The sequence below is a fragment of the Corythoichthys intestinalis genome, unplaced genomic scaffold, assembly GCF_030265065.1.
Source record: "Corythoichthys intestinalis isolate RoL2023-P3 unplaced genomic scaffold, ASM3026506v1 HiC_scaffold_30, whole genome shotgun sequence".
Lineage (NCBI taxonomy): Eukaryota > Metazoa > Chordata > Actinopteri > Syngnathiformes > Syngnathidae > Corythoichthys > Corythoichthys intestinalis.
This window is the reverse complement of record NW_026651599.1, coordinates 1,217,262-1,224,508: the sequence shown is the minus strand read 5'-3', so window position 1 is coordinate 1,224,508 and position 7,247 is coordinate 1,217,262.

Here is a 7,247-nt window from a genome sequence, read left to right as displayed (position 1 = left end):
CACATTCTAGTAGTTACATTTGAAAATTTCGTTCTAGGACATTTGGTTTGAGCGCAATTATTAAACTTAGGTCAAAAAAGCCATTTAAGCCTTTTCACAGTGAGATCTATGCGATATGGCCGAGAAATGTAATTTTGATGTTAACTCCCAAACCGCTGCGCAGAAGTAAACCAAACTTCACCCATTAGTGTATTGTATCACAATCTAGTAGTTACATGTGGAAATTTGGTTCTAGGACATTTGATTTTAGCGCAATCCTCAAACTTAGGTCAAAAAAGCCATTTAAGCCTTTTCACAGTGAGATCTATGCGATATGGCCGAGAAATGTAATTTTGATGTTAACTCCCAAACCGCTGCGCAGAAGTAAACCAAACTTCACCCATTAGTGTATTGTATCACAATCTAGTAGTTACATGTGGAAATTTGGTTCTAGGACATTTGATTTGAGCGCAATCCTCAAACTTAGGTCAAAAAAGCCATTTAAGCCTTTTCACAGTGAGATCTATGCGATATGGCCGAGAAATGTAATTTTGATGTTAACTCCCAAACCGCTGCGCAGAAGTCAACCAAACTTCACCCATTAGTGTATTGTATCACAATCTAGTAGTTACATGTGGAAATTTGGTTCTAGGACATTTGATTTTAGCGCAATCCTCAAACTTAGGTCAAAAAAGCCATTTAAGCCTTTTCACAGTGAGATCTATGCGATATGGCCGAGAAATGTAATTTTGATGTTAACTCCCAAACCGCTGCGCAGAAGTCAACCAAACTTCACCCATTAGTGTATTGTATCACAATCTAGTAGTTACATGTGGAAATTTGGTTATAGGACATTTGATTTGAGCGCAATCCTCAAACTTAGGTCAAAAAAGCCATTTAAGCCTTTTCACAGTGAGATCTATGCGATATGGCCGAGAAATGTAATTTTGATGTTAACTCCCAAACCGCTGCGCAGAAGTCAACCAAACTTCACCCAATAGTGTATTGTATCACATTCTAGTAGTTACATTTTAAAATTTCGTTCAAGGACATTTGGTTTGAGCGCAATTATTAAACTTAGGTCAAAAAAGCCATTTAAGCCTTTTCACAGTGAGATCTATGCGATATGGCCGAGAAATGTAATTTTGATGTTAACTCCCAAACCGCTGCGCAGAAGTAAACCAAACTTCACCCATTAGTGTATTGTATCACAATCTAGTAGTTACATGTGGAAATTTGGTTCTAGGACATTTGATTGGAGCGCAATCCTCAAACTTAGGTCAAAAAAGCCATTTAAGCCTTTTCACAGTGAGATCTATGCGATATGGCCGAGAAATGTAATTTTGATGTTAACTCCCAAACCGCTGCGCAGAAGTCAACCAAACTTCACCCAATAGTGTATTGTATCACATTCTAGTAGTTACATTTGAAAATTTCGTTCTAGGACATTTGGTTTGAGCGCAATTATTAAACTTAGGTCAAAAAAGCCATTTAAGCCTTTTCACAGTGAGATCTATGCGATATGGCCGAGAAATGTAATTTTGATGTTAACTCCCAAACCGCTGCGCTGAAGTAAACCAAACTTCACCCATTAGTGTATTGTATCACAATCTAGTAGTTACATGTGGAAATTTGGTTCTAGGACATTTGATTTGAGCGCAATCCTCAAACTTAGGTCAAAAAAGCCATTTAAGCCTTTTCACAGTGAGATCTATGCGATATGGCCGAGAAATGTAATTTTGATGTTAACTCCCAAACCGCTGCGCAGAAGTCAACCAAACTTCACCCAATAGTGTATTGTATCACAATCTAGTAGTTATATTTGAAAATTTTGTTCTAGGACATTTTGTTTGAGCGCAATCCTCAAACTTAGGTCAAAAAAGCCATTTAAGCCTTTTCACAGTGAGATCTATGCGATATGGCCGAGAAATGTAATTTTGATGTTAACTCCCAAACCGCTGCGCAGAAGTCAACCAAACTTCACCCAATAGTGTATTGTATCACAATCTAGTAGTTACATTTAAAAATTTTGTTCTAGGACATTTTGTTTGAACGCAATCATCAAACTTAATTAAAAAAGTCATTTAAGCCTTTTCACAGTGAGATCTATGCGATATGGCCGAGAAATGTAATTTTGATGTTAACTCCCAAACCGCTGCGCAGAAGTCAACCAAACTTCACCCATTAGTGTATTGTATCACAATCTAGTAGTTACATGTGGAAATTTGGTTATTGGACATTTGATTTGAGCGCAATCCTCAAACTTAGGTCAAAAAAGCCATTTAAGCCTTTTCACAGTGAGATCTATGCGATATGGCCAAGAAATGTAATTTTGATGTTAACTCCCAAACCGCTGCGCAGAAGTCAACCAAACTTCACCCAATAGTGTATTGTATCACAATCTAGTAGTTACATTTGAAAATTTTGTTCTAGGACATTTTGTTTGAACGCAATCATCAAACTTAATTAAAAAAGTCATTTAAGCCTTTTCACAGTGAGATCTATGCGATATGGCCGAGAAATGTAATTTTGATGTTAACTCCCAAACCGCTGCGCTGAAGTCAACCAAACTTCACCCATTAGTGTATTGTATCACAATCTAGTAGTTAGATGTGGAAATTTGGTTATAGGACATTTGATTTGAGCGCAATCCTCAAACTTAGGTCAAAAAAGCCATTTAAGCCTTTTCACAGTGAGATCTATGCGATATGGCCGAGAAATGTAATTTTGATGTTAACTCCCAAACCGCTGCGCAGAAGTCAACCAAACTTCACCCAATAGTGTATTGTATCACATTCTAGTAGTTACATTTGAAAATTTCGTTCTAGGACATTTGGTTTGAGCGCAATCCTCAAACTTAGGTAAAAAAAGCCATTTAAGCCTTTTCACAGTGAGATCTATGCGATATGGCCGAGAAATGTAATTTTGATGTTAACTCCCAAACCGCTGCGCAGAAGTCAACCAAACTTCACCCATTAGTGTATTGTATCACAATCTAGTAGTTACATGTGGAAATTTGGTTCTAGGACATTTGATTTGAGCGCAATCCTCAAACTTAGTTCAAAAAAGCCATTTAAGCCTTTTCACAGTGAGATCTATGCGATATGGCCGAGAAATGTAATTTTGATGTTAACTCCCAAACCGCTGCGCAGAAGTAAACCAAACTTCACCCATTAGTGTATTGTATCACAATCTAGTAGTTACATGTGGAAATTTGGTTCTAGGACATTTGATTTGAGCGCAATCCTCAAACTTAGGTCAAAAAAGCCATTTAAGCCTTTTCACAGTGAGATCTATGCGATATGGCCGAGAAATGTAATTTTTATCTTAACTCCCAAACCGCTGCGCAGAAGTCAACCAAACTTCACCCAATAGTGTATTGTATCACATTCTAGTAGTTACATTTGAAAATTTCGTTCTAGGACATTTGGTTTGAGCGCAATTATTAAACTTAGGTCAAAAAAGCCATTTAAGCCTTTTCACAGTGAGATCTATGCGATATGGCCGAGAAATGTAATTTTGATGTTAACTCCCAAACCGCTGCGCAGAAGTAAACCAAACTTCACCCATTAGTGTATTGTATCACAATCTAGTAGTTACATGTGGAAATTTGGTTCTAGGACATTTGATTTTAGCGCAATCCTCAAACTTAGGTCAAAAAAGCCATTTAAGCATTTTCACAGTGAGATCTATGCGATATGGCCGAGAAATGTAATTTTGATGTTAACTCCCAAACCGCTGCGCAGAAGTCAACCAAACTTCACCCATTAGTGTATTGTATCACAATCTAGTAGTTACATGTGGAAATTTGGTTATAGGACATTTGATTTGAGCGCAATCCTCAAACTTAGGTCAAAAAAGCCATTTACGCCTTTTCACAGTGAGATCTATGCGATATGGCCGAGAAATGTAATTTTGATGTTAACTCCCAAACCGCTGCGCAGAAGTCAACCAAACTTCACCCAATAGTGTATTGTATCACATTCTAGTAGTTACATTTTAAAATTTCGTTCAAGGACATTTGGTTTGAGCGCAATTATTAAACTTAGGTCAAAAAAGCCATTTAAGCCTTTTCACAGTGAGATCTATGCGATATGGCCGAGAAATGTAATTTTGATGTTAACTCCCAAACCGCTGCGCAGAAGTAAACCAAACTTCACCCATTAGTGTATTGTATCACAATCTAGTAGTTACATGTGGAAATTTGGTTCTAGGACATTTGATTTGAGCGCAATCCTCAAACTTAGGTCAAAAAAGCCATTTAAGCCTTTTCACAGTGAGATCTATGCGATATGGCCGAGAAATGTAATTTTGATGTTAACTCCCAAACCGCTGCGCAGAAGTCAACCAAACTTCACCCAATAGTGTATTGTATCACATTCTAGTAGTTACATTTGAAAATTTCGTTCTAGGACATTTGGTTTGAGCGCAATTATTAAACTTAGGTCAAAAAAGCCATTTAAGCCTTTTCACAGTGAGATCTATGCGATATGGCCGAGAAATGTAATTTTGATGTTAACTCCCAAACCGCTGCGCTGAAGTAAACCAAACTTCACCCATTAGTGTATTGTATCACAATCTAGTAGTTACATGTGGAAATTTGGTTCTAGGACATTTGATTTTAGCGCAATCCTCAAACTTAGGTCAAAAAAGCCATTTAAGCCTTTTCACAGTGAGATCTATGCGATATGGCCGAGAAATGTAATTTTGATGTTAACTCCCAAACCGCTGCGCAGAAGTCAACCAAACTTCACCCAATAGTGTATTTTATCACAATCTAGTAGTTAAATTTGAAAATTTTGTTCTAGGACATTTTGTTTGAACGCAATCATCAAACTTAATTAAAAAAGTCATTTAAGCCTTTTCACAGTGAGATCTATGCGATATGGCCGAGAAATGTAATTTTGATGTTAACTCCCAAACCGCTGCGCAGAAGTCAACCAAACTTCACCCATTAGTGTATTGTATCACAATCTAGTAGTTACATGTGGAAATTTGGTTCTAGGACATTTGATTTGAGCGCAATCCTCAAACTTAGGTCAAAAAAGCCATTTAAGCCTTTTCACAGTGAGATCTATGCGATATGGCCGAGAAATGTAATTTTGATGTTCACTCCCAAACCGCTGCGCAGAAGTCAACCAAACTTCACCCATTAGTGTATTGTATCACAATCTAGTAGTTACATGTGGAAATTTGGTTCTAGGACATTTGATTTGAGCGCAATCCTCAAACTTAGGTCAAAAAAGCCATTTAAGCCTTTTCACAGTGAGATCTATGCGATATGGCCGAGAAATGTAATTTTGATGTTAACTCCCAAACCGCTGCGCAGAAGTCAACCAAACTTCACCCAATAGTGTATTGTATCACAATCTAGTAGTTACATTTAAAAATTTTGTTCTAGGAAATTTTGTTTGAGCGCAATCATCAAACTTAATTAAAAAAGTCATTTAAGCCTTTTCACAGTGAGATCTATGCGATATGGCCGAGAAATGTAATTTTGATGTTAACTCCCAAACCGCTGCGCAGAAGTCAACCAAACTTCACCCATTAGTGTATTTTATCACAATCTAGTAGTTACATGTGGAAATTTGGTTCTAGGACATTTGATTTGAGCGCAATCCTCAAACTTAGGTCAAAAAAGCCATTTAAGCCTTTTCACAGTGAGATCTATGCGATATGGCCGAGAAATGTAATTTTGATGTTAACTCCCAAACCGCTGCGCAGAAGTCAACCAAACTTCACCCAATAGTGTATTGTATCACAATCTAGTAGTTACATTTAAAAATTTTGTTCTAGGACATTTTGTTTGAACGCAATCATCAAACTTAATTAAAAAAGTCATTTAAGCCTTTTCACAGTGAGATCTATGCGATATGGCCGAGAAATGTAATTTTGATGTTAACTCCCAAACCGCTGCGCAGAAGTCAACCAAACTTCACCCATTAGTGTATTGTATCACAATCTAGTAGTTACATGTGGAAATTTGGTTATAGGACATTTGATTTGAGCGCAATCCTCAAACTTAGGTCAAAAAAGCCATTTAAGCCTTTTCACAGTGAGATCTATGCGATATGGCCGAGAAATGTAATTTTGATGTTAACTCCCAAACCGCTGCGCAGAAGTCAACCAAACTTCACCCAATAGTGTATTGTATCACAATCTAGTAGTTACATTTGAAAATTTTGTTCTAGGAAATTTTGTTTGAGCGCAATCATCAAACTTAATTAAAAAAGTCATTTAAGCCTTTTCACAGTGAGATCTATGCGATATGGCCGAGAAATGTAATTTTGATGTTAACTCCCAAACCGCTGCGCAGAAGTCAACCAAACTTCACCCATTAGTGTATTGTATCACAATCTAGTAGTTACATGTGGAAATTTGGTTCTAGGACATTTGATTTGAGCGCAGTCCTCAAACTTAGGTCAAAAAAGCCATTTAAGCCTTTTCACACTGAGATCTATGCGATATGGCCGAGAAATGTAATTTTGATGTTAACTCCCAAACCGCTGCGCAGAAGTCAACCAAACTTCACCCAATAGTGTATTGTATCACATTCTAGTAGTTACATTTTAAAATTTCGTTCTAGGACATTTGGTTTGAGCGCAATTATTAAACTTAGGTCAAAAAAGCCATTTAAGCCTTTTCACAGTGAGATCTATGCGATATGGCCGAGAAATGTAATTTTGATGTTAACTCCCAAACCGCTGCGCAGAAGTAAACCAAACTTCACCCATTAGTGTATTGTATCACAATCTAGTAGTTACATGTGGAAATTTGGTTCTAGGACATTTGATTTGAGCGCAATCCTCAAACTTAGGTCAAAAAAGCCATTTAAGCCTTTTCACAGTGAGATCTATGCGATATGGCCGAGAAATGTAATTTTGATGTTAACTCCCAAACCGCTGCGCAGAAGTCAACCAAACTTCACCCAATAGTGTATTGTATCACAATCTAGTAGTTACATTTGAAAAGTTTGTTCTAGGACATTTTGTTTGAATGCATTCATCAAACTTAATTAAAAAAGTCATTTAAGCCTTTTCACAGTGAGATCTATGCGATATGGCCGAGAAATGTAATTTTGATGTTAACTCCCAAACCGCTGCGCAGAAGTAAACCAAACTTCACCCATTAGTGTATTGTATCACAATCTAGTAGTTACATGTGGAAATTTGGTTCTAGGACATTTGATTTGAGCGCAATCCTCAAACTTAGGTCAAAAAAGCCATTTAAGCCTTTTCACAGTGAGATCTATGCGATATTGCCGAGAA